This window comes from Acomys minous (genome assembly GCF_964271855.1).
Source record: "Acomys minous genome assembly, chromosome: 1".
NCBI lineage: Eukaryota > Metazoa > Chordata > Mammalia > Rodentia > Muridae > Acomys > Acomys minous.
This window is the reverse complement of record NC_140483.1, coordinates 7830001-7857139: the sequence shown is the minus strand read 5'-3', so window position 1 is coordinate 7857139 and position 27139 is coordinate 7830001. Positions and strand designations below refer to the sequence as shown.

Sequence of the window (27139 nt, the reverse complement as noted above, 5' to 3'; positions counted from 1 at the left end):
GATGAAGTCACAGATGGTTGTGAGTTGGTTGACATGGGTGCTGGGAACTGGACCCAGGCCCTCCAGGAAGATCAGCCAGCACTCTTCACCACCGTGATGCCTCTGCAGCCCAGGTGATGAGGCATTTAAGATGTGAGGCTTAATAGAGGATGGCATGTCTGGTCCTTCCTCCATCATCTGCCTTCCATCTTCCTTCGTGACATGTCCTGTTGGCACTTTTGCCATTGCGATACCATCGTCCATGAGCTCTACACCAAGGCTTCCCTGCCCTGATGTTCTTCATGTGAACTAGAACAGTGAACTAAATAAGCCCGTTTCCTCTATACAGTTCTGCAGCCTTAAAGAGATGTGAGATGATAATACAACCAATATGGATTTTTGTTCGCTCCTGTCCAAATCCAAACCCCTCAAGGGAGGACCATCAGAGAGTTGGCAGATACCTCTAACCACCCACCGTTTGTCTTCAGATGCTAAAAGATCGCTTATTTTCCCTCCAAAAAACTCAAGATCCCCAACTTTCTTCTCGACATGGCAATGGCTTTGTGCCCATAATGCTGTCATTCCAATCCGGTGCATTGGCTATGGTGGCTCACACCTTCAGTCCCAGCAGGTAAGAATCCGGGCCAAGGGGACTACTGTGAGTCCGTAGTAGGCAGAGTAGATACGGAGTGAGAGCCTGTTTCAACAAACCCCATCCCAAACAGACAAATAATAACTAACGCAACAATCGACAGATAAATATATCAGGTTCAGGTACGTATGTGGGTTCCTGGGAGCTGCTTGTTTAAAAATGGCTCACACCAGTCTGTGACGACAGTACAGGGGTAACACACCTCACTAGACAACAGGGAGGGATGGGGGCCAGAGCGGCTGTCGGTCTACATTCTGAAGCCAAGCCTGTGACGTTGCCAGTCTGTAGTTAGGGTCCATTCATGCCGCTCTGCGATGGTCCTCTTCTCTAATGCTTGGCTCTACTGTTCAGTTTGCTGGCTAAGAGGAGGAAAGGCCAGGTGTGCGTAAGAGCAGAGATCTCAGCCTGTGTCCTCTGGTAGAAGGATTGAGTCTGAGCTTTTGTGTTGTACTACCATCCCCTTTGGGCGAGGTCCACAGCTCTTCTTCCAGCACTGCTATGATAAGAGTACCTAGGCCTTTCCCATGGCCTCTGCTGTTATTGGTAAGAATCTTGACTGTGTAACTCATTAAGGCACACCCACTCTGTCTGTGTGACCCACCTGAGGCTGCTGTGGAGAAGCACGCTTTAGTTGTAAGCAAAGTGTGGACTGGTAACCATCTGTGGGCGGCATCGTCAGCAACATTGGGGCTTGACCTTAATCTCTAGGTGATTAGCCATGTCTTGATTGGTTTTGGAGAGAGGTTGGACAGGAGAGAGTTTTCTTTGAATCCCTTTAAATTCCTCTAATTTTTACTGTGCCTTGCCCACCATGCCTAGCCTTAGACAGTCTTCTTTTGAAGCCAGCCCTCTCTTCCTGAATTTTATCATATGTGGCTGTGAGAAGCACTTTCAACATTCTGCCTACAGATGTTGGCCACGTCTTGCCTCTCCTGAATTCGCAGCATTCTAGGCAAGCTTTTTTGTGAACCGTTCCGTGTGTGTTTAACTCAGGTGCTCCCTTCTTCAGTCTCTTCACTCCCTGGCACTGATTTTTATATTTGACTTTCAAATTCTTACTTCCTTGAGGCTCTATTCACTTTTACTAACCACCTTCTCCAGGCCCTGTGAGTTAGTGTCTACCTCTTGGTCACAAAGCCAATGCCACATGTCATAGATTCCTATGAGAGAATGCTGTTTTGTAACAACTTTTCTCTAGTGACATACAACCATGTGAAAACCACCTCAACACTTGGTAACATAAAGATGTTTTTTCATTTTTCTCATGATTCTGTGGACCAGAGACCTGGGAAGGGATGACCATTAGGTCCTTTTCCTGCAGCTCTTCTGCAGTTGTACACAGATAGATGTTGGCTAGGTAGGGCTGTGGATACTGTTACATCTGAAGGCCTGAGCAGGCAGAGCGCCAAATGGGTCACTTACATGACTAGCAGTTGATGTTGGCTGTTGTCTGGGAATGCAGGAGGGGCTGTTGACCTGAGGCCCTGAGCCGTGCACTTTGCACAGCATGGCGGCGGTGTTCCAGGAGAGACCTGGTTAGCTTTGTGAGTTTTCCTTAGAACTTTCAGAATGCAGCTTCCGCGGAATTGTAATAATTCATATTCAGTAGATGAGACACTATTTTTCTTATTCTTAGTAATATCTTTATTTATTTATTTTTAACTATTTGATGCATGTAGACAGTATATCTTGATTACGTCCACACATGGCCCAGGACCACAGCTCCACACTCCACCTTCTCACTCTCCTGTTTTCTTGCGTGACCTTCCGAGGTGGAGGTCAGAACTCAGCCCTTGTGCTTGCCTGGAAAACACTTGGTTGACTTTCTCTCTTCCCTTGCTCTGTAAATACTGTCCAAAATGAGTGAAGCAACAATTAGTTTGTTGCTTTCTTGGGTTTTCCACAGTAATGACCAGAGTCTCACAAAACTACCCCACCCTCAGGGAGATATTGGTGACATGAGAGCCCAGAGCTGAGCCCTATGAAGGGCTTCCATGGGGCTCTTTGGTTCTAGGCAAGAGTCTAAAGGAATTTTAATCTGCTGAAAACATTTCTGGAGATAGCATTTTTGCCATGTAGCTCAGGGTGGCTTTGAAATCTTAATCTTCCTAATCCTTCTAAATGCTGAGAGTATTGGCTTGTGCCGCCATGACCAGTCCCAGTCCACAGGAATCAGGAGTCCTGCAAAGTCTTCTGTCCTGGAAAACATCTAACCTTTATGAAATCTTGCAAAATTTCTCAACACAGCGTTTTTTTTTTCTTCAGCACTTTCTTGTTACTCCCAGAGTTTCAGTGCCATGTGGGTTTGTCCAGCCGCAACCTGTGGACAAGGTGCACTCTAAATCACTCTGACTAGGGCCTAACACAAAAACCCTAAACTTACTTAAAATATGGGATTGTTTTTTAAAGGCGTCTTTTGGTAACTCAGCTGCATGGCTCTTGGGTGTGAGCTTTGTAGTTGGTATCTATCGCCCTGTCAAAAGGCTGCAATTTCAGAGATGCAAGTTCTGAAGTTGTGTGAATTCCTCCCCATCACGGGGATCTCTTTGTTGATTTCAGCTGAGCAGTGCACTCTATTTTATAGTCTCTAGCAGGACTCAGTGACCTTTTAACTGTGGTCCATCAGAATCTTGACCTTTTAGGGGCTGGGGAGATTGCTGCATTGGTAAATTGCTTGCTGTGCAAGATGAAGGGCCCAAGCTACATTTCCAGCATCTGTGGAAAAGCCAGGGGTAGTTGATAGAGTGTACCTATAGTCCTGTCTCTAGTGAAGGCAGGGGGGCCTAGAGCTTGCTAGCCAGCCAGTCTCCAGGTTAAGTGAGAGACTCTGTCTCAAAAGTTAAGGCAGAGAGCAACTGAGTAATAAACCCAGGGTGGACCTCTGTGTTAGTTATCTTGTTCTTTCTGTGCTAAAACTCCAGGGCAACTTATAGAAGAAAGGTTACTTGGGGCTCACACTTTCAGAGGGCTAGAGTTCATGATCATGTCAGAGAACATGGCAGCAGGCAGGCAGGCATGGTGCTGGAGCAGTGGCTGAGAGCTTTCACCCTGATCCGTAAGTGCACGGGCAGAAAGAGGTAACTGGGAGTGGCACCTGCTTTGGAATCCTCAAGCCCAACTCCCAGTGACACAAAAGACCACACCTTCTAACTCTTCCCAAGCCATTCCACTAAACGGGGGCTAAATTTTCAGAAATATGAACATTTTTCATTTAAACTACCACAACCTCTGACTTCTACACACACACACACACACACACACACACACACACACACACACACACACATCTTGACATTGTTTTGTTTTGGGTTTTAGACATGGCATTGTGGTGTAACCATGTATCTAATTCTATATCTGGTGGGCTTCAGGGGTTATCTGGCATGGATCTTTGTTCTCTTGAGTTGTACATTGGAGATGGTAGGGAGGGTGGAACAGGGCAAAGTCTTGTAGCTGCTGTTGACAGTATCTTGATATCTTGGCTACAGGACCACCGTCATCTACCTTTATTTTTGTTAAAAGATTTTTTAAAAATGTATTTAATGTATATGAGTGCTCTGTTTAAATGTAAACCTGCCTGCCAGAAGAGGGCATCAGATCCCAGTGGAAATGGTTGTGGCCACCGTGTGGTTGCTGGGAACTGAACTCGGGACCTCCAGAAGAGCACACAGTGACACTAAAAAGCAAGGATTCTCCTGGGGTGACTGGACATTTGGCTTCAAACTCTGAATGGCGTTTGTGAAAGGACAGGGATGGGATGGACACAGGGGTAACATCAACCGGCAGACACCAAAGTTAGGGTGAGATTCCATGCAATGGCCTGGAAATTGAGATATCACAGGGTAACCCAAATCAGTGGTCCCTTATGATAACCAACTGAGCACGAAAGAAGTAAACAGGAGCATCTGGGCATTTCCACCTCCTGATGTCTTCTTTATTCTCTTTCTTTGGCTGAGGCGAGATGATTGGCAGATAGAGACAAAAAAAAAAAAAGAGCATGGAAGAGGGTAACATGGAGTAATAAGGAGCAAAGAACAGTGATGTGTTTGTACAAAACATAAAAATAAGACTAAAGAGGCAAACAGGTGACTTGGAGGAATCTCCCATGTCTGGGGTTTGGTTTACGGTGACTAAGTGACAGCTCATTCTTAGAGTGCTTTGCAGGGAGATGTTCTGAGTCCACGTTTGGCGTGTGTACAAAAGGGTATCGTGGCTGATCCATAATGTCTGCGGTGGATCGGAAGGCTGGGTGGGCCTGGAATCCATGGGCAGTGCACTTGTTGTCTGTAGCCCTGAAAATGAAGTGGAGGTTGACCTGGATTTCATGATGAGGCCTGAATATGTGTCCTAGCTAACAACAAAGCATGCTAGTAATATGGCTTTGAAGTAGAAACCACCCAGTAGAGATGATTTGGCCTTATAGAGGTTATGCCTCGCCATCGTTAACTATATTGAGCATTTATGTGGTAAAATATTAACAGGGGTTTTGGAGACAGTTGGTAAAATGCTTGCTGTGCAAGTAGGAAGACCTGAGTTCAATCCCCCTCCCCCAGTGCTCACCTAGTGACCTATCCCTACTTTAAAACCCAAGCCTGGCCAGCATCAAGGACATTTGGGCTTGCTGCCTAGTCTGCCTAGCCTAACTGGGGAGGTCTGGGATCTCATGAGACATCTTGTCTGAAAATAACAAGGTGGATGGATCCTGGGAAGCAACATAGATGGTTGAAATCTGCCCTCCACATACAAGTATGTGTGCACCTACAGATGTATATTCCGTCCCCCTCCCTGAGCACACACACAGTAGAAGAAAAAGCAGGGAAAAGTTAATGGGGAAAAAACCTGCATAGACTCGAATACCAGTTTAGGGCTTTTGTTTGTGGTTTGGTAAGATATGGAGGGAGCTGTTTGGTTTTTTTTTTAAATAGTAGTAATATCATCAGAGTCAGAAAGTGCATGCTTTAAATACAGTTCATCTCAAATGGACCACTCTGTTTATGAAGATTTTTATCTATATATGCACATAAATATGTACATATAAATTTTCACAGCCAAAGGGAAAGGTTGTATATTATGGCATAAAATTATATATTTTTTGGCTCTGACTCAGCAGCTATAAAACCTAACTATTTCCAAGCATAAGAAAGATGGAAAACACTCTTTCAAACATCTTAAAATAATTGTGTGACAGCCAATCCAGTGGCCCCTGCACGTAAGTAGCTCAGATTGCATTTTAGGAGAGTTCTTCATGCGTCCTAGCATTAACTTTGGGGCGTAGAAATAGACCATATATCTAATAGGCAGCCTTCCTGGGAACCTTCAGGCCCAGCTACCTCCAACAAAATGCTCGTATATGCATTTAAATGCAACTATTAGGAGGTGAATCCCTTTTCTGTGCCTGCTGCCCTAATGAAGCAAACTTTCCAAACTAAACCCAGAGAAAATGTTGCAATATGTATGTATAATGTTTAGATACCAGGGAATGTGCATAAGTAAGACTCACACAGGATGTCATCAAGGGCACACCGGTGTTTGGTTTACCCATGAATACGTTATGGCTGAAGTTTGAATACTTGTCATTGTCACAACTTATAAAAATTAATGTGAGCTCAACTTTTGCCCAAGAAAAGTTGGAGCCAGGAACAGAGTCTAGCACCATTAGAAAGGGGTAGCTCACCAAATAGTCTCAGAAAGGGAATCAATATTGTTATTGGCTTATTTTTATTTTTCCTGATGTAACATAACAGAGCGGCAAATTTTACTAGTGTTTTTCTTCCAAGTTTTAAGACTATGACAGAGTGTTCACATTAGCCAGACGATATTAGGAAGACTCAAATCCTGGCCTCTACAGGAATCTTCTGTTTCGTTAGCAACTCAGAGTGGCACACAACAAAGATTAGTCTAGCCCAATAAAAGCTGTATTACACATTCCTGATTGGGGTTTCCCCCTATTCTAGGCAGGGGATAAAAAAGAAAATGGAAGATCAAGTTTTAAATCATGATAGGTACGCTGACAATAGAATATTAGACAAAAGTATCCACATGACCAATGCTGGTAGTGGGCACACTTTAGAGCAGTAGTGACGAAGGCAGGAAGGAGCTTGTCAATGATGGGCAAATGGTTAGAGCCAGAGTCAGCCACAGAAGGGGGGCGGGGGAGCAAGATTTAATGCTGTCTCCAGGGCCTGAGCATGGTATGCACACCTTTAATCCCAGCACTTGGGAGGCAGAGGCAGGCAGACCAGCCTGGTCTACACGGTGAGTTCCAAGACAGCCAAGGCTACATAATGAAACCCTATCTCAAGAAACAAAAACAAAAAAAGTGTCTGCCATGTTAGTAAAACTTCTGGCCAGTCAGTTTATATGAGAAAAAAAGATGTTCTTAAGGAGCCAGTCTGAGAAGGCTTGTTCTGCAGCCCTCTGTGGTTTAGCACAGCTACCTTAGAATAAGCTACTCAGCAAGTTGTGAGTTTGAAGTCAGCCTGGAATACACGAGGCCTTGTACCGACAAAACAAACTCCTCCATACTCAAAAGAAACCAAAAGCCAAACAAAACAAACAAGAAAAACACAAATCCAAACCAAACAGAACCAACAAACAAGCAGGCAGAAGGACAGGGAGAGATGGCCTCTCTGCCCAGGTCGCAGAGTGGAGCCCCCTAAGTCCTAGACAACAGGCTCCTGTTCCAGTGACATTTAAAAACTTACAGGAATCACCTAGAAAAAGAGTACAAAGTTTCTTTTTCATGTCTATGTGTCTGTCGGTCTGTCTGTCTGTCTCTGTGTCTCTGTATCTCTGTCTCTGTCTCTACTCTGACACCCAACTCTCTCTCTCTGAGACTAGAAAGCAAGTATAACCATCATATCCCATTGGGTCAGTTGTTTTCCTTAGCTATTAGTTCTCAAAGAGTTCCAAGAGACCATTGATTGTAAAAAAGAAATGTGAAATAGGATGTGTGTGTGTGTGTGTGTTTCTTGGTGACCACATCATGACTTTTAGCATTTCCCTCTAAGAGACCCAAAAGTCACACAACTAACAACTTCATGTACATGGAAACCACAGGCCAGAGACAGTATGACCTGAGGCAAGAGGTGGCTGCTGGCAGAAGGCAGTGTTAGGTTGACTGTTGCCATGCAGGTCCAAAGAGGGGGAAATTAAGCAGGAAAATGATGTGCTGACTCTGTTACCATGGAGACAGTCTGGGACTTCTCTAAGAGTCAGCAAGTGGTAGGTGGTGGCTGTGCTCACCGGCCAGGAAATCTAGGTGAGACCAATTGGTGGTAATTCAGAAGAGAAGCTTTGGGTTTTAGAGAGGACCTGTGTGAAGGAACAGCATTCAGGAGCCAGGATTGAGTATTAGCACATTCTACCTGAACCTGGCCAGAGGAACAGATCCGTGTCCTACTACACTCACCACTCATTACCAACTGCAGCAGTCAAGGTGTCTGAGGTCTGTACAATGCGGTCATGCTGTCCTTATGGAGTTAGAAATAAGGAACTCAACCCGCACCGTAACCACAGTGAGTGCAACATACGCTGACTGCATCTTTTGAGACGATGTCTAGGGTAATGCATGGTCATTCCTTACAGAAACAAAGGTTTTCCTTAGCAGAAGGCAGATTCCTGGGGCAGATTCCACAAGGCTAGGTGGTGCAGTCAAGACTTTGGTGGTGTCTTTGTTGGCCTGGATAACACCCCATAGTAGCCTGAACTGGAAGAGCTCACCTTCTCTGAGTTGGCTTTGTTCATCTATAAAAGTGGAGTTTGGCATCACAGTGTTATGTCTAGAGTGTGCTGTATTTTGAACCCAGCATACTTAATGACAATAATACAAATCCTTTGATGTGGAGTTACTGTTAATGGTTATTGTTTTTTGAGACAGGGTATTACTACATAGCTGCGGCTGGCTCAGCCTTGCAGCCCCGTGCTGCGTGGACCCATTTCAGTTATTCTTACTTAAAAGCAGAATAGCAGCAGTGTTGTGTGGTAGAGACCACAGATCTGGGACAACTGCCAGGATTGATCCCCTAGTTTTCAGACAGCTTGCTTCAGAATTCCTAAAAGGTCAGGCCACATTTTCGTAGCTTGGTTTTAATCTCTTCAAAGTGGAAATCACATTGGAACTTGACAGAGTCATGTGCACAGGAATTGTGCGACTGTGATGAGGAGATATGTACTTAGAACTTCTGTTTGATATGCAATGGCACCTTAGTGTGGACTCCTCTGTCACACACACACACACACACACACACACATGCACACACACGCACACACACACACATGCACACACACACTATACACACTATACACACTCATATGAATGAAAAAGGTATATTTAGCATGACCTTATAATTAAATGAAGTGTGCGTGTGTACATATGTATGCATGTACATATATGCACACACATGCATATATGCTGCTCTAACATGTAGAGTAAGGCTGGAGGGATAATCCAAAATAAATTCGGTTTGGGATCTGATGACTGTACAGTTATTGATGTTTTAAAATAAGAGCTGAGGAGCTGGAAGAATTTGAGAAGCTTATTCAGTAAGGAATTCAGCTTTGTATCCGGCCAACATGAAAAGCTGATGAGGGTCCACATGTTCCCATTAAAGGAAGAGGTTGGCGCTTCAGATCTAGGATTTGTGACTTAAATTGATAAAAATGGTCAGGGTGCTCACACACACCTGTAATTCCAGCATTTGGGAGTCTTAGGAGTGAGGAGTTAGGATGGAGAAAGCAAGGTTGCTACTATTTCTTGAAATAAATGTGTGCTATAGTTAGTATGGTGACCAGCAGAGGGATAGGTACCTTTATTAGGCATATTTCACAGATGGGGAAACTGAGGCACAGAGACTATGATTTCTTTGCTCTGGGTTACCTGCTTGAGCAATAACCCAGCATTTCACTCCAGGTGTGTTTTTCTGGCACTGACCTTCCCTTCTCTTTTGTCTCCAAGGAAAAGCCAGAAGCCACGAGATTGGCCAGTACTGCCCAGTAGGAGAGGGGGTGTGTCCTGATGAGGGCATGCTTGTGAGTTTAACTAACAAGACATTTTCACTCTCTCATCACCAACAGGCTCCTATTGGTTGAGCCAATGATAGAGACTCAATAGATATTGTGTGAGTGAATATATGTTAGGGATCCAAGGCTTGCTCTAGTTGACACCTGCCCCCCCCCAAGTCCTACTCTGGTAGCAAGATGTTCTAGATGACAGGTTATGGAGGAAACCAGAAGAAACATTCAAATACAGACTTCTAGCTCCAAGCTCTGAGCCTACTGTGTGTCCATCCGGGTCAGCCTGGCCCAGCGTGCCCTTAATATAGAAGAACATTTGAGTAGAATCCAGTTTTTGACCAACGACAACAGCCAACCAAATTTGCAGCAAGCTGAACCACCGTAGTTTTGTTACATAAAGTAAAGCCATAACGAAAGAAATGATATCTGTTTTCCATATGAATCCTGAAGCAGCTGTGAAGGTGATTTTAAAAGAGGAATTCCCAAAATGTTTAAAGCAATCACGGCATCGCTGAGGTAATTACATTGCCTCCCCAAGTGACTATTTTGAAGGGAAATGCTAGCTTGAGTTTGTAGTTGCTGAAGTATTTAATAAAGACCACTTTCATTACTGAAAGGGCTTGCTCCCTAAACCTGGCTTTCCTAGAAGAGGAGGACGATGCGGAGGAGCAGCCTGTCACTGAGTTCTTTGCTTCATTGTTGCTTTCTGTGTTCGGGCTGGAATCAGTCAATCGGGTCATTTCCTGAGCTCCGTGGGCCATCATCATCCCTGCTTATGTCTGACTTGGTCCCTGCACTTTGACCTTTCCTGAGCAAAGCTCAGTATATGCAGCACAGTTTTGGGATTCCATCCTGGAGCCTGTGCAAATGGTGGGGAGGCCCCACCAATGGAGGTGCTCCTGGTGGATGGGCATCTGTTCCATTCTATAGAAACCTTCTCGGAATACAAGTTCACCTATGGGAAAGCCAAAACCAGTCAATGACTGTCAGGGAACCTGCTGGCTTTTTCAGAGCCTTCTCTGGTGGATCCCCCTAGGAGGATCCATTAGAAGCCTTCACAGCACATGGAGACCCATAGTTTTGTTGGGTCCCAGGTCCACAGTTGGAAACCTCTTCTTTCTACTCTATCTCTCCTCTCCTAATAATCACACAGACAATTGGAAGGTCATGTCCAGTGTAGCAATTTTTTTTCAATAACCAATGATCAAGTCATTTTGATTTTCTTTTTGTCTTTCAGTTAGCTGTGCATCTTGCTGACATCCTTAGATTGTTAAACTAACTCAAACCAGAAAAGATACTTAACTGTGTGTGCGCGCGTGCGTGCGTGCGTGCGTGCGTGCGCGCGCGCGTGTGTGTGCATATGTGTGCACATGTGTGCCAAGGCATGAAAAAGGATGTCAGAAGACAACTTGCAATAGTGATTCATTTCTTCTACCATGTGTGTCCTGGGGATTGAACTCAGGTGACAAGGGCTGCCATCACCTTCTGCTGAGCCCTCTAACTGGCCTCCAAGATACCCTTGAAGACAAAATAATGGTGGAGACAGCATCTTTTTGTGAGTTTCTCCCGTGGCAGATTTCTCTTTGACAATCATTCATTTTCTTACCATGCACTTATTTGAACACTTGCTTGCTTTTCTAGCTGCTGGAGACAATGGTGTGGGGGAAAAAATTCCTTGGAGGCCACAGAAATGGAAAGTAGGACAGTGAGTTGAAGCAGGAAATTACCAAATGTTTTGCGAAGTGCCAAGGGTTATAGGAAGGAAGAGAAAGTGGAAGAGACAAGGAGCACTTCCTGGAATCAGGGACGTGTTTTTGTTTTAAATGTCAACCAAGCTGGTGGTGGTTCTCCCTCAGAGACTGACACTGGGCAGAGTCTGAGAAGAGCTGAGGAAGCCAGAACAAAGTGTGTCCATTGGGGTGTCAGTCCTGAGAAAGGCTGTGTCTGAAAGGGGTTTCTAAGGTTGGAAAACTTGCTAGCATGTTAAATAATTTTCAATCTGCTTAATTAAAAAAACATTGAAAAGTACCTCTTTCTCCCCACAGCCTTCCTTTCTTTCCTAATGTGGTGTGAGTGGGTGGGAACCTTTGACATTGCACCAAAATGTGTCATCTACAAAGACCATGCTCAAGACTCTTCATGATTAAGTTACTAATCAAATTACCCTCTCAGATCTCATAGTTTTAAGTAAATTTACTGTTTTGTGTTGGGCACATTCAGTGCCATCCACACCTGCAGGCACCTGGGCTGTACGCTGGGTACTACTGTTAGAGCAACCAGCTTCCAACACTGATGCTGTCTTGCTGGCAGCCATCAGTAGGGCTTCCGAGGCAGGATGGTCCAGCAAAGAAGCATAAGTGTGCAGAGACCTGAGCCTCAGTTTGTTCCCAAATGGGGAACTCTTTATTTTTTATCTTTTATAAAATGGGCATAGCATACCAACCTTGTGGTCATGTTGTGAAGATTAAGTAAAATAATGTGTTAAAGCACGTTGTGAATGACAAAGGATAAAAAACAATCTGTTTTATGTGCATTTTAAAAACTCCTTGTCTTGCTATCTGGGGTGAGTTAATCCTCTGTTACTATTCTGTTTAGGGTTTACTTACAAAGAGCATTCCAAAAAGATTTGATGCTAAAAAGGATAGGGATTCGGAGTCTGTAAACTGCTCTGTTCTGGACCAGTGTCTAATCATTGATACTTATTAACGTCATGTATCAGTCAACTAATTAACCAAACTATCCTCCATTTATCTATAATAGTCAGTAGGTCTCAAACTTTGCTGTGTGCTACAATGCTTTGGAGTGTGTGTGTGTGTGTGTGTGTGTGTGTGTGTGTGTGTGTGTGTGTGCGCGTGCATGAAGGCCACAGTGAGCATATAGAAACTAGAGGACAGCCTTGGGTTTTGGTCCTCACATTCTACCACTTTGTATCTATAAGCCATGAGCTCCCTGGGATGTTCCAGCCTCTGCCGTGCATCTCTCTGTGAGAGTGCTGGGATTGCAGGCAGATGTGCTACCATGTGCATCGTTTACATAGATTCAGGGGATCCAGGCTCAGGCCCTCACACTTGTACAAATGGTACTTACTGAGCTGGTTTCTTGATCTCATACTTGGAGGGTTTCATTAGCAAGTATGACTCCTCAGTTCCTGCCTTTGGACGTCATGACCTAATTGCTACAGAGTATGACCGGAGCAACAGTATTTAAATATTTTATTAGTTCTTTGGGGTTTTGTGTGTGTTTTGATCAAGTTCACCTCTTCTCCTCCAAATCCTCCCAGATCCACACTCCCTTTCCTACCTACCCAACTTTGTGCTCATTAAAAAAAAAAAAAACCTATTGAGACCAATGTGTGCTGCTGAAATGCTGTTCAATGCGTGGCCCTCCTGTTGAGTGTGGTCAGCATACCTAAGGCTACACCCTTACACAAAACTGTCCCTCCAACTCCCAGTGGCTGCCAATGGCTCCACAGCCAGGGGCGGGACTTCATGCTCAATTCCTTTCTCTATGCTGGTACTACGTCCTGCTTTGATGTGCACATGTCTGTATGTGCCGCTCTACACTCTGCATTCTTCTGTGCAGCTGTCCTGTTTTCAGAAGACACTGCCTTCTTGCAGTCACCCACCTTTGTCCCGTATGGTCCCTCCGCCCTATCAGGACCCTTGAGCCATGGGATGAAGGGTTGTGCCATCCGCATCCCATTCAGGGCTGCATCCCCTCCGTTCTCCAATTCTCTGCACCTTTAGCAGTTGTGGTTCTTGGTGAGAGTCTCCAGCCACTGGCAACAGAAGCTTCTCCAATGAGGGATGAATTGAATAGGTGATTAGGAGGATGGCCAAGTTTGGGGACCACAGACACATGCTAGTCTCTGGAATGAAGCACTCAGTATACAGCGCTGTTCCTGAGGCTCTAGACTGAGGTGGATGGGCCTGTGTCTCCCTGCTGAGACTGGAGCTGGACAGCACACGATGCAGGAGTGTGTTATGGAGCAAAGTCATGCATCTTATGGCAGGTGGCAAGTGAACAGACAGGAGAGGGGCAGGGTCCTGGGATCTCCTTCAAGGGCATGCCCCCCCAGTGCTACAGCTTCCTTCCTTCCATTGTTCTAACTTTCTCACATTAGACCCAAGCTCCTCCTGGTTCCAGCACTTTCCAAGGGCATGAGAGGCTGGGAACCAAGTCTTAAAACTACGTGGGACATTCAAAGTACAAACATAACATTGGCCAAGTGAAAAGCTTACAAATGGATAAAAAAAAAAAATGATGAGCTCGGTTGCCTTGTCTTCTGGAAAGATGGCTATGCAAGGAAGGTTGAAAGGGAAGAGATTATTTCCGGCATCTGCCCGCCCTAACCAGACTTTGGCTGTGATGTGTACTATGTCTTCTTCCCCTTCCCCAGCAACTCATAATACTTTGATTCCCATCTTAAAGCCAGGGTATGTGGCTACAGGAAGATTCAGACAATTCCTCAGGAATTTAATGCTTGGCATATTTTCTGAGTCCTTTGCACCATACAGTGGCAACTTGTGCAAGTGTGAGGACCTGAGCCTAGATGCCCTCCTTGTATCTTTTCCATACCTTTCTGGAAATATCTCAGATATGTTGTTTATATATTGATGTCAAATAAAGTCAGGGTTAGCATTTTGGGGTGTGTGAGAGAGAGAGGCAGGGAGGATATTTGCATTTTAGCCTTAATACTTTGTAGGAAATAAAAGATTTTACTCCCTAAAAATGGATGAATAAGTAAGGTAGTATATAGTAAATGTAGATCTTTTATTAAATATAGGGAGGCCCCTGTGAACTCTTATATCATGTAACTGTGGCTGGACATCTCTTCCCACTTCCTGGCATGTCAAAAGCACTTTCATAAATTGGTGCCTTTGCAAGCTGAGATTCCTCACTGATATTCATTCATTCATTCATTCATTCATTCATCCTGCACTTGGGGAGCAACTGCTCTGCTCTACACACTGATTCAAAAGATAACTAAAACCCCGGTCAGGCTGCCAGCGACCAATTTCAGAAGTGATTGGATGTGGTGGAAACACAGGAAGTTCCCCCACAGTGTGGAGCAGAGAGGGGCCATCTTGAAAGAGCTTATAAAAGAGGTGACTTGGGCCACGTGTGGTGGCTTCCACTCACATGTTCCTTTGGTTGATCACCTCAGGCCACACACTGCTCTGGGGGACTGACTGTCTTGGGAACAGTAGCAGGGGGCTGGCTCAGGGTAGAGTCAGACTCTGAGGGCTGAATGGTTTTCCCAGGGATCATCTGAGAAGCGGGCAGGCAGCGGCGAGCATACCCTGCCCGGAGGTCCGACTCTAAGTTTAGTGTTCTTTCCATGACCCCAAGTTTCCCTTGCTGGCTCAGCAGCTGGCAGAGCCACACAGATGAGGACATATTCGGGAGCCAGTGGCATCAGGTGACGTCGTGTGCATTTTTTCCAGTCGAACCTGGCAGCCAGGGAAAGCTCTGCCTGTCTCCTTTTGCACCCAGGCAGGCAGTGTGCTGTTGCCTATGGAAAACAGCCTTGAAATGAGCGAACTGTGGAAATGCCTAGGTGTAACCCAAAATTCAGGGCGGATAAGGACGTCTAATCTGCAAAGTATGGTACAAATTCCAGAATCCTGCATATTGAAAATCACCAACATTTTGCCAGAGTGTCATGCATTTTACATAATAAACACTTAATCAAATAAATAAATCTTAGACTCTGAGATCATTTCCATTTATATCTTTCCTCTTATCTTTATTAACAGCTTTGACTATCACCAACTTACTGGTGGGTCTCAAATAAATTTCTCCAGACACAAATATCTTCTGCATCCTTTTTATGGTCAGGGAAGTCAGGCTGTAGTAAATCACCATAGGCTGAAAATATCTCAAACCAAGTTCAGTATGTTCTTAATCTTAATTGATACATCATTAATAGCCTACCTTTAATTCAGTCGCCCAGTACAGGACACCAAAGTCAGCTGACTTTAACTCTCCACCAACGATTCCCCTTGCTCCTCCTTCCAGACCTCTTAGGATTCTGTCCCATATTCTTGCAACTTCAGTGCTTGAAAAGACCAAAAAAAAAAAAAAAAAAAAAAAAAAAAAAAAAAAAAGATATTTCCCACCCCAATTTGCTTTGCTTAGCTGAGTTGCCTAGCCAGCTCAAAAACATTAGCCCCATTTTCATTCAATATTCAACTCTTTGCAGCAGGCTACTACTTTTTTCTCTATCAGTTAAATAAAATGCCTTGAAAAACAGATTTCTTTGATGACAGGGGCTTTTATTGTGTCTCAGGGCTATCACTTTGAATACTAGTGGTTATTACATTACACACTATCCGTGTTTCAGTAGGCATGACATTTGCTTATATGAATATCTATTCTCTTTAATATCAGCTTTAAAATAAGATACTTTTTTTTATTTCATTGGCTCCTAATCTATTTTTTTTTTTAAATCTGGAACACATCTGGAATGAGATAAAAACGATGAATCTTCTATGTTGAGAACACTGCCACGTGCACACTCTTTCCCTACCCCACCTTCTCCCTTTACCTACAACTTCAAGACTAAAAAAACAAACAAACAAAACCAAAAACTTGTCCTTGTATCCTTGAAGTGGTGAAACTGTGATAAAGAATTTTACCTTCTATGAGTTTATTTGCATAGTATCTTGTACCAGCCATAGTATACCTGTCTATTTTAAGTAGCTAGTCTAATGAGCTTGATCCTCATTAAGATGTGTGTGACCAGGTGCCCAGTTTCCTTGAGTTTGTACCACAGTTTTGAAAGTGAACTGTAGATGGGGCAGCTGATCACATAGCCACCTGAGCGTACCCTTAACTAGCTACAGGTCTCTGTGAGAGATATAATTAACTGTGCTGAAGATATTCTTGACCAGGGGACCTGAGTTCTTGGCTCCATATGTTTTAATAACTGTGGAAAACTTTTTAGAAACATGACTCAGGTGTAAAATGAACATCTGATTGACAACACTTTTGTACTTCTACCATCTTTTTCATTTCTATTGTTTTATTTATCCCCCCCCCCAAAAAAAAAAAAAACCTGGTGAGAGAGTCAATGGGTAAACCAGACCTGGTGATGGAATTTCAGCAAGTGGGAAGTGGGGAAGGTAGACCAGATGTTCAAAGGCATCCTCCGCTGCATGTTGAGTTGGAGGCTGGCACTGGCATTGTGGATTATATGAGACCCTGTTTCACAAAAATTAAAAAGAAAAACAAACAAGCAAACATTCTGCTATGCACACAAAAAGAACACGGAAGTCAATGAATATAAGCATTTGAAAGGTAAACAAGAGAGGAACACGCAGAGAGGAGCACTGAAAGTTAGCCACAGTCAAGAAACACACAACGGCCCCCCCCTGGCTTTCATTCCCAAGCCTCTTGACTGTCAACCTCTGCTTTTCCAAGTGTGTCATGATTTCATTCCAGCTGTTTATGTGCCACAAGGGTTGGATCCTCATATCAAATTAGGTTGTGTTAGAAGAAAAATAGATTATATGTGAACTCAAATGATGACCAGTGACATTATTCCCATAGTTTTACTAGGTGACTAGACTGCATTGTTACCCATAATTTCATCTTGTATAAAATGGACACTTGTGGAAACTATGTTTCTCTCTGTCTCTCTCTGTCTCTGTCTCTGTCTCTCTCTCTCTCTGTCTCTCTCTGTCTCTCTCTCTCTCTGTCTCTCTCTCTCTCTCTCTCTCTCTCTCTCTCTCTCGGATTTGACTGCAGGAACGTGTGCACGCTAGGCAAGGGCTCTACCACTGAATTACATCCGCAGCCTGAGAATGTAAGTCAGGTTATACTTTTGGCTATAAGTTCTGTGTTTCCCAAATGTCTGTTAGTTACAGTAGAGAACTCAGCTGGGGCTCTCGAGCACCTTCGCTTATATTAACCCTCAAACCGTTGATGACCAGTGGGGCGATTGTGCTGCTCTTCATTTTTCCTCCTCTCTCTGCCTGAGGCCACACAGGCTGGATGGTGGAAGAGGTAGAATTGCTCGCGCGTCCGGTAACCACCAGACTCTCAGTGTTCCTTTTAATCACACACACACACACACACACACACACACACACACACACACACACACGAAGTTGTGTTGGGAACTGCAAGATGGGCTACCACAACCCCTGCATGCGCCTATTTTCAACAGCCTTCTGCATATCGCTGCTCATCTTCATCAGCCCCAAATCCTACCCCATTGTAGTAGCACCCTCAAGTTAAGTAACCTCACCGCTAACGTGACTTCCATGGTTCCCCTTTCCTCCATCCCTCCCTGGAAGCTGAGCGCTCCCTGCCTCGGTCTCCTCTGTGGGTGCCAGGCTTCAAGCCAGGCATGTCTAGCCATGTCAGACTGACATTTTGGTGGTGGGTGGGGACTATCTAAGGTACACTGAAACCAGTTTGCATATTTTCAGATGAAAGGGAACCAAGCCTTGGTTACATAAAACTTTCAAATTCTGTCAGATTGAAACACACTATCCTTGTGCTCCAAAGGGTACCTGTGTGCAGATCGATGCACCAGAGGCACAAATGAAAGCCAGTGTTATAATTGGCACCACGCTGGGTAAAGCGGAAAAGGTGGGGGTATGAGGAGACATAATCCTGTTAGAAAAGAATCAGAAGGTGGAGAAGGGATTAAAAATAACCCCAAACATAGAACAGTGATGATCTGTGCGGCAGTGAACATTGTGGAACTGTGGACGAGCAGAACGGTCATGAAGAAGAGCATTGTGAATACAACAGGCTTGGAACTCGGCCTTCACCACTGAGTCAAACTAGAATGAGGAATTGTAGATAAAGAGGCAAAAGGAAGCCCTGGCAGGGTGGGTTCTCAATGAGCTCCTGAGATGGCAGTAGCTTACCTACCTCATTGGTCCATGGGGGACCAGTTTGGGTCTGATGTCAGCAGTTGGCAATAGGTTGGTCTTGAGAGCTCAGAGCCCTTGAGTTTGAATCTCAGCGGGGTAACCTGGGCCTAAATGACTCCATCCTATGATAGTCTTGCATGAGGTGGGGCTAATCTTCATCTTCTCCTCACACTATGCTAGAGATTCGAATTTGATTCCCAAGTTCCGAACAAGTTTACAACCTTCCCTTCAGTGTGCCCTATGCTCCTTAGCAACGCTTTTAGTCCTTCCTGGTTTGGCTGGGAAGTTAAACTGAGCATGCTCCCCAACTCTATTAACTATTCTTGTTTAAGATGAAGACAGAAAACAAAATACTCTTGTAAATAGTCTAAGCCTGAACTGGGACAAGCAACTGTAAGGCATTCTTCAAAGAGTTGGAGAGTTTTGGCTTCAAAAGCATCTATGCAGGCTAGGCATATTGGTGCATACCTGTTAATGCCAGCATTTAGGAGGCTGAGGCAGGAGGCTTGTTGAGTGGTTGATGCCAGTCAGAGCTACATAAGACCCATTTAAAAAATAAATTTTTTAAAAAAGCAAGCAAACAATTGTCCAGTCAGACCTCTGCAGCACTTGATCATTGGCTGCCAGGAAAGGGACTACTTGGCTCCTGCATTGATGTATGGAGTTGGTGAAACATGGAGAGAATTTGCCTAAGAAGAAAATAATAGTGCATTTCAGGGGATTAAAAGCTTGTTGTTTGGTGGTTTAAAAGCTTGTTGTTTGGTGGTGTTTTTTGGTTTTTTGTTTTTGTTTTTGTTTTGATATCCTGGAGGTAGGTCATCAAGGGTTTGGTTCTGAGGACAATAAGGAAAAAACACAACAAAACAAACAAACAAACAAAAAACAAAAAACAAAAAAACAAAAACCCAACAACAACAACAAACCCCAGAGAACTGGATATTGCTCACTAACCAGTATGTTCTGGCTACTTACTGGAAAGTTCCCAATAACATCTATAGACAGGCATGCTGAATAGGCTCTATGCCTCTTGAATCAATGGCTCTGGTCACCTCTCAGCACCAAGGGGATGTACCAGCTCATCTCCTGGCAGTCCAAAGAGGCTGTGAGCAGAGCCAGGGCATCTGGGCTGACTGTCAAGGGTGGAAAAGGCTCCGCTCACGTCTTGGGATCTGGCCATTCGTCAATAGTTCTCTGACCCTCTTAGTCTACTTCTGCCAGGCTCTCCTCCAATTCTGATTGTCTGGCTTCTGCATAATTACAGTGTCTTCCTCATGGGGTTTGCTAGCGATTCTTGGACTGTGACTCTAAAGGGAAAAGATGCCACAAGTGTCTTAGTGTTCTCATGAAACTTGGCCAGTTTCGGTTAAATGAACCATGTTTAGGTGGACACCCACTGAGGATGATCTTGGGCGAGTTAAGAAGTTTCCCTTAAGGTCCTCCCACTGTTCAGATTTGACAACTCTCCTCTGTGGGTTTCCTTCCCCTCCAACCTTGGCATCTACTGTCCTATTTTAGGAATTTGGAATCTGCAGAGGACGGTGAGTGACCTCAGCAATATCTTCTAGAGACCAAGGTCATGGACAGGCTTGGGGGAAATTCCTTAATCCATTCTACAGTTCCAAATGGGTAAACAGTGATAAGAACGGAGAAACATTTATCAGGTCTGGCGCTGGGCATCTTATACACAGGGTGCAAATATATACACTATTAATAATGACAGGACAGAACAGAGGTATGCCAGACAGTGAACAGACAGCAAAGGAAAGCCTGACAAAAAATAAGTTATCTATGCTATGCAGTGCCAGTCCCATGGCCACACTATCTAAAGCATCCCTTCCTGTTTGTGGACATAAGTATTAAGGTTACCTGGACCCTCACCTCCCCCCTACTAATTCTGGGGGAACATTGTTATTAAAATGAAAGGAGGATACAAAGTTTTAGAATAAGTCAAATAAAAGCTATCACCCTTTAATTGCCCTGGTGGTGAGTTATATGCCAGCATACCCCCCCCATCCCCCAGTTTTCTGCTGTATCCACAGAACCCTTGCATACAGGTTGAGAGCATACCCGCCCCGCCCCCCCTTTTTCTGCTGTGTCCATAGAACCCTCATACACAGGCTGGGACTCCTCTTTCTTCCCTACCCCCTCCCCATTTTTAAAAAAAGAGGGATTTAAAGAAAAATAGCTCCAGTTGTGTGAGGCCTACACACCGGTATACAAGTCAGCCAGCGTGAACCGCAAACACGAGTGGGGCCCTGGGTGGATGCTCCTGCCGCCTTGGTGCTGATCTGCCTGGGCCGGGTGGGTAGAAAGAAGGGAAGATGTTTATTTTTAAGGTTGGGAGGTGGGTCGTGTAGGTCTGGAATCCGGTAGCTCAGAGAATGGAAACCCAGCACCCCAGCATTGGGGCTGAAGGGGTTCTTCTTTCCCTTCCCCCACCCCGTTTTTTTCCCCCTCAAATTTATTTTGCCCAGGCAGGGATTGGCGACGGTCAAAAGGGAGCAGTTGGCACTGAATGTCACCCTGAAGGTAAAATGAAAGACAAAAGAGGAACGCATGCTTGCTTTTGCAGCGGCTGCGGCGGCGACGGAGACAGGAGCAGCAGGATTTAAAGGGAAAAAAGAAATCGCACACACACACATACATCTATACCCACCCAGAGGCGTCGATTATGCAAACGCAGTAATACCATCAAATCCTGACAGTGCCGGGGAATTTTTAAAAAAAAATAATAGAGATATATTTATTTTTTTAAAAAAAGAGGGAGCCAAACGCATGCAAAGAGAAACGTGCACATACCACGCAACCACCCGAGGAGAACCTGGCAGCCTGTCTCCTCTTCTGCCAAGTTATCATTAAGAAAACAGGGAAGGCATCATGACGTCCTGGGTCACAGGGAGTGCGGACCGACGCTACCAAGAGCGAAGGGAGGCGCCTGGGCGCTCCGGCTAGCCGCGGGCGCAGCTCGGCCCCTCGCCGCCCAGCTGGGTGAGTGCTGCGCCGCTCGGGACGCGGACCCCGGGGCCCACGCAGGGCCGCTACGCGCGGGGACACAGCCTGGGGCCGGGCCCTGGCCGCCCGCCGGCCACCCGCCACCCCCTCGCCCCGCCGAGGTCGCGGGAGCCCAGCTCAAGGAGGCGTGTGTGAGATGTGCGATGTCCCTGCATGGGGGGTTTGTAGACTTTCCTAAGCCAAAGCAACCCGGGCTGCTTCGGCTGCTTTGAAAAAAATTAAAAAAAAAAAAAAATCCCCGAGGACTCACCCGATTAACCTGCTGCAGTTCTGACCCTGCCAAAGGTAACTGCCCCATCCTTAACCATCAGCGTTTGGAGACAGACATTTGCATCTGTGTTTGCAGTCCGGCTTGGAACCCGTATTGCTACCCCCTTCCCCCTTCACTTGCTTAGAGTCTCTTGGAGGAAAAAAGAACAGAAAGAAAGAAAAGAAAAGAAAAAGAAAAAGGACACCCTCTCAATAACACACGCATAAGTAGCGCCCATCTCTTGTAGACTTGCCTGGCCCAGACTGCAAAACTGTCAGGTGTGTGCTAGAGACACAGATAAATCTGAATTGCTGTTAGATTCGTTCTTTCAACACCCCTCCCCTCCCCCTCCCCCTTTCCTGGTTACAGACTTCAGTGCTTGGGAAAGTGGCAAAGACATCGGCAGAGTTAGGGCACCTGGACTGGAAGGGGATAGGGCCAAGGGGACATGGGGCAGGGGTCGCTTTGGTGAAGGGGGTGTCCGGAGTTGGAGGGTGTTGCTATCTGGCACTGCTGCTGTTCTGGTGTCGTGTGTCCCTCCTGTCCTCTAAAGCCTTCCTCTCCTCTCTAGGCTTTCCAAAGCTTTCACCTTCCCTAGGGAGGAAGTCACCGAAGTTGTCTGGAGGTCACAGGACCAAGTATTTCAAACTGCTTATCATACCTTGCCACCTTTTGATTTTATCAGAGAGCCTGCAGGACAGAGCCCAGCGCACTCCTCCTCCCCCACGCAGTCTCCCCTTCTTGGGCAAAAGGAGACCCAAGGGTCCCCTCCTCTCCTCTTCCCTTCTAGCAGGGAGCTTCCTATAGATTCAACTCCTCCTCCTTCCTGGATGTTAAGGAGCTGTTCTGGAAAACCCCGGGACCCTCCATGGACCCCACCCCCACCCCCATGGGCCTAATGACCCCCTGCTACTTTCAAAAGCCCCTGCCCAACAATTCAATCTGAGAAGACCTGCAGACTCCTAAAGTATGTTTCAGGGCCGCTGAATGGGTTGGACTAATCTTGAAGAGAAACTCATTTGTCTCTACACTGCCCAGAGACCAAACAGGGTGGCATTTGGAAAAGATCCAAGTTCAGAAAGAGAGTCAGAAGGCTGTGAGGGAGGATGGCAGGGCATGCACCGTGGAGCGGCTTTAGGGTTGTATTTGGCTTTGGTTTTTCCTCTTGTCCAGTAGATTTGATGTTACCAAACTGAGTTAAGGAACCCGGAGAAACAGTTCTGGCTTTGCGACAGAGAGGGAAGTTTGAAGGCCTCTCGGATCTGAGCTCAGGAACGGCAGAGGCAAGCAGATGCTCATGGAGGTGACCTGACCTTGAAGGGAAGGCTTCCTTGCTTTGAGAAGGCAATTGGGCTGTGAGGAAGAAGGCCTCCAGGATCTTTCAGACATTGCTTCGTCTGCTATCTGTGTCTTTTTATTTTGTCTTAAAGCAATTCTCATAACCCTTTAAACTAATATTAAAGGTGTGTCTATTGTGAATGGCATCATGTTGCCTAGACCACCCGTTGGCCAGTGGGATGATGTAGATAAAGATAGCCCTTCCCTTAGTAAATCCAAGCCGTGCAAGCTCTCTTGTGTGATATGTTCTGAAACTGCTGGTATTCTTTGCTCAACTGAATAGACTAGATCAATCGATTAGGTTTTCATCTGTGTGGGCACCTCAATTTATTCTGTGCAATTTTTCCAGAAATTAAAAGGTTACCAGAGAGTGCCATGTTCCCATCTCCAACCGAGCACCACTTATTACCACAACAGTATTTCAATATTAAGCGATCTTCAAGATCTTTCATCTTTCATTTTGAGCTCCAAATTTGACTCAGCGTGAGTGTGGCAGCGCAGCGAGATAAGGGCTAACTAAGTGCGCAGACCACCGAAAAGCTCTCAGGAGCATGTCTCGGAAACCGGGATCAGAGTAACCTCCTTTGCAGGGACCTTGTTCTTAGGCGTAGTGAGGATTTTGGCAAGAGCCTACCAGAGGCAGTGGGCTTATGTTTGAGACTGATCTTCCTCAGGGGTTTGTTTCTCCCGTCTTTTACTATGTATCTCATCTGAACACTCAAGGAAAACTTTTGTGAGGTCCCTTGATACTTTCTTTCCTTTCCTTTTCTTTCTTTCTTTCTTTCTTTCTTTTTTCTTTTTTCTTTTTTTTTTTTTTTGAGATAGGGTTTTACTGTGTAGCCTCCACTGTCTGTCCTGGACTCGCTTTGTAGACCAAGCTGGCCTAGAACTCACAGCAATCCACCTGCCTCTGCCTTCCGAGTGCTGGGATTAAAGGTGTGCTCCACCGCTGCCTCCACCCCCCACCCCTCCCCACCCCCTGTTTGACATTTTCTAACAGACACATCCCTGCACTGGCCTGTCAAGGAAAAGGGAATCATTTAGAAGATTCATCCTTTGTTTACAGATGTGGCAAGCAAGTAGCTTTATTTATTTATTTACTTGCTTATTTGCTTCGATGTTTTGTGGGCTCTGCTCTGTTCACTGCAAATGCACTCATATTCCAGCAGGTCAAAGTGTGCTTTTGGAGCTTGACCTGTGAAATCAGTTTCAGTTAGACCTGGAAGATAAGGTCATTTGATGAAAGGCTTTTTTTTTTTTTTTTTAAATGAAACAAAGTAGAAAATTGGTGTTTGTTTGGGAATTGTTGGGAAACTGTTGGAATGGAGAGCTTTTGAGGGAAAGCCGCATTGATGAAGAAATGCACTGAAGAGGTTGGTGCTTCTGAATAATAGATTGGCTATGTAATGGTCAACCACAAGATAAAATTTTTACACAGTATTTTTATGGCTTAAATTGGCTGCAGTGTAAACCAAGTACTACTCTATTAAGTCATTATGCTCTTCAATTATTTAGCATTTCTGGCCAAGCTATCTTCTGTGGTCTTTTTTGTACACATCAGGAATGATGTGCATGGTGGTAATTGCTTGTTGTTAGTGTGGGGACTTTGCTTTGGAACAAGGTTTAATTTTAACTTCATGGGACAAATACTAGGAAGAATATCCAGAGGGAAAGGACTGTGGTGGAAATAGTCTGAGTGCCAGGAGGAGGGATAGCTACAGCAGTGACGTGTGCCTAATACAGTCTGAGCTGTTCTCACTAAGGAACCCTGATAGCATCTGCCTCTCAGGTACCATGCATTTCGAAGGACTATATATCTCTATTTAAATGCAGATCTTTGGTTTTCTCCAGGGGGCACTTGGCAAATCTTTCAATAGAAGTCCTGGTAGGAGAAAAGCAAGTGAAAATTTCTCCAGGAACAATAGCATCTGTCATTTTGAAATAATGATTACCAAGTATCACAATATTGTGATTCTTTTTAAAAATTCATTTAAAATTCTCTTCCTAAAGTAAAAAATAACACACTGGGGTTTTTTGTGGGGAAAAAAAAAGACGTTGTCTCTTAGGACTTTATTGTCAGTCAGTTACAGCTGTCAAGTGACACGGCTTTACAATTCAGGTGTTGGGTTCGCTTTGCTGGTCCAGTGGAGTAACTGGGCCTTCAGCTATGTGTTCATGGGCTTTAGGCTGCGGGTAGGGACAGAGTGCTGGAGAAGACTTAAAGCCACCCCTCCCCTTTGTTTTTTGGTGGTAAGGGAGCAGAAACCCAGGGAATCCTACATACCAGGCAAGAAGCTTACCACTGAGTTGCTCCCAGAGGCAAAGGATCTTTCCCCCAAATAGTGAGCTTTCCTTTACTTACTTTGATCCCAATTCACCAGGTTCTAAGTTTGCAGTCAGTGGGTGAAGGATAAGAAACCCAGGGTGCTGGGGGTGGGGGTGGGGGTGGGGGTGGGGGAGGGGGTGGGGGTGGGGGTGGGGGTGGGGGTGGGGGTGAGGGTGGGGGTGGGGGTGGGGGTGGGGGTGGGGGTGGGGGTGAGGGTGGGACTGGGGGTGGGGGTGGGGGTGGGGGTGGGGGTGGGGGTGGGGGTGGGGGTGGGGGTGGGGGTGAGGGTGGGGGTGGGGGTGGGGGTGGGGGTGGGGGTGAGGGTGGGGGTGGGGGTGGGGGTGGGGGTGGGGGTGGGGGTGAGGGTGGGGGTGAGGGTGGGACTGGGGGTGGGGGTGGGGGTGGGGGTGGGGGTGGGGGTGGGGGTGGGGGTGGGGGTGGGGGTGAGGGTGGGGCTGGGGGTGGGGGTGGGGGTGGGGGTGGGGGTGGGGGTGGGGGTGGGGGTGAGGGTGGGGCTGGGGGTGGGGGTGGGGGTGGGGGTGGGGGTGGGGGTGGGGGTGGGGGTGGGGGTGGGGGGGGTGGGGGTGGGGGTGGGGGTGGGGGTGAGGGTGGGGGTGGGGGTGGGGGTGTGGGAGGGTCTTCTTTGAAAGATAATTGTGAAAAATCTCCCAGACTTTTGAAACAGATTGTGGACCCACACATCTGATGGCTCCGATACCCCAGACTCAGTGTGTTAGGGGAAAAAAAAAAACCTCTTTTAAAAAGGTTTGAATGGAGGTTTGGGATGAGTTTTGGCTCCTGATAAAAGTTGCTGGGATGAGATTTTCAGCTCTCTGTGTCCTTATCCTTTATACCAGGAAGTTTTCTTTTTCTTGGAGGTTAGATACCCTTCAATATTCAACCTTGACTGCAAGCCCCTCCTCAGAGGACCTCCTCCATCGTATTGGCTATGGATCCAGCCTTTTACCCTCCCTCAGGCGTGCACACTGCACACACTGCAGATGTTATAACCTGACACTGAAGGACACCTGTGGCTCTAGAGTGGTTACAGCACCATGCTCATTTCGGGGTGTCTCTACTCATATTGCTATGATGAGAAATCCTTTGCTCATTAAGCTAAGTGATGATAATAATTATCACAAAATAAGGGATGAAGTCTTTGAAATTTCCAGGATACTGGGGAGATTCAACTCAGAGCTGCTCCTTTGGTGTGTCGGCTCATGTAAATAACCTTGATCAAACCTGGAAAAGGATGCCAAGTCATGATTCACTTGGTTTATCCCTTTAAGTTACAGACTAATTATTTTAGTTCCTTAGAAACCAGGCATTTCTAATAGTGGTTTTTGACTCTTCTGAATACCGACTCAGAGTGTCAACCTTACGTGAGGCAAAGCAAAATGTTTCTATCTCCATTTTGGTAGATATTTAAGGGATTTTGTTAGCTGTGTTTCAAAATATGTTTCCCATTGAAATTTGATCTCATTCTTAGATATATCCAATTAATAAGGCTGTTATGACCATGGTAATTTACATTTACAAATACCTATTTTATTAGCACAGTCATAGACTGTGAAACTCATTTCCATATCCGTTAAATACTAACAGGAAAATAACTAACATTTGTCTAGTGAGTGAGAGCTTATACATTCTCCATAGCTCTTAGGAAGGTTATTTATTGT

General features: G+C 45.5%; 1 protein-coding gene and 1 long non-coding RNA gene across 6 annotated transcripts in view; one reads left to right on the top strand and one right to left on the bottom strand.

Annotated features, from left to right (window-relative positions):
• Positions 1–27139, top strand: part of ESRRG (estrogen related receptor gamma) — a 604250-nt gene that overhangs the window by 20330 nt on the left and 556781 nt on the right. The window contains exon 1 of one of the 4 annotated variants that reach the window (XM_084773292.1): positions 21428–21522. The exons of 2 other annotated variants lie outside the window; for them this stretch is intronic. The gene's annotated coding sequence lies outside the window, so the exon portion shown is untranslated. Of the gene's footprint in view, positions 1–21427; positions 21523–21581; positions 21832–27139 lie in introns of those variants that run through there. One more of the 4 variants, XM_084773289.1, reaches the window with a different exon arrangement.
• Positions 1570–21410, bottom strand: LOC311592714. Of its 2 annotated transcripts, none has more exons than XR_014777492.1 (4): positions 21334–21410; positions 16734–16849; positions 15581–15704; positions 1570–3346 (listed from the first exon to the last, which is right to left on the bottom strand). It is a non-coding gene; the product is annotated as an uncharacterized lncRNA (long non-coding RNA). The 2 variants fall into 2 exon arrangements; XR_014777493.1 differs by having other exon boundaries at positions 1570–2951.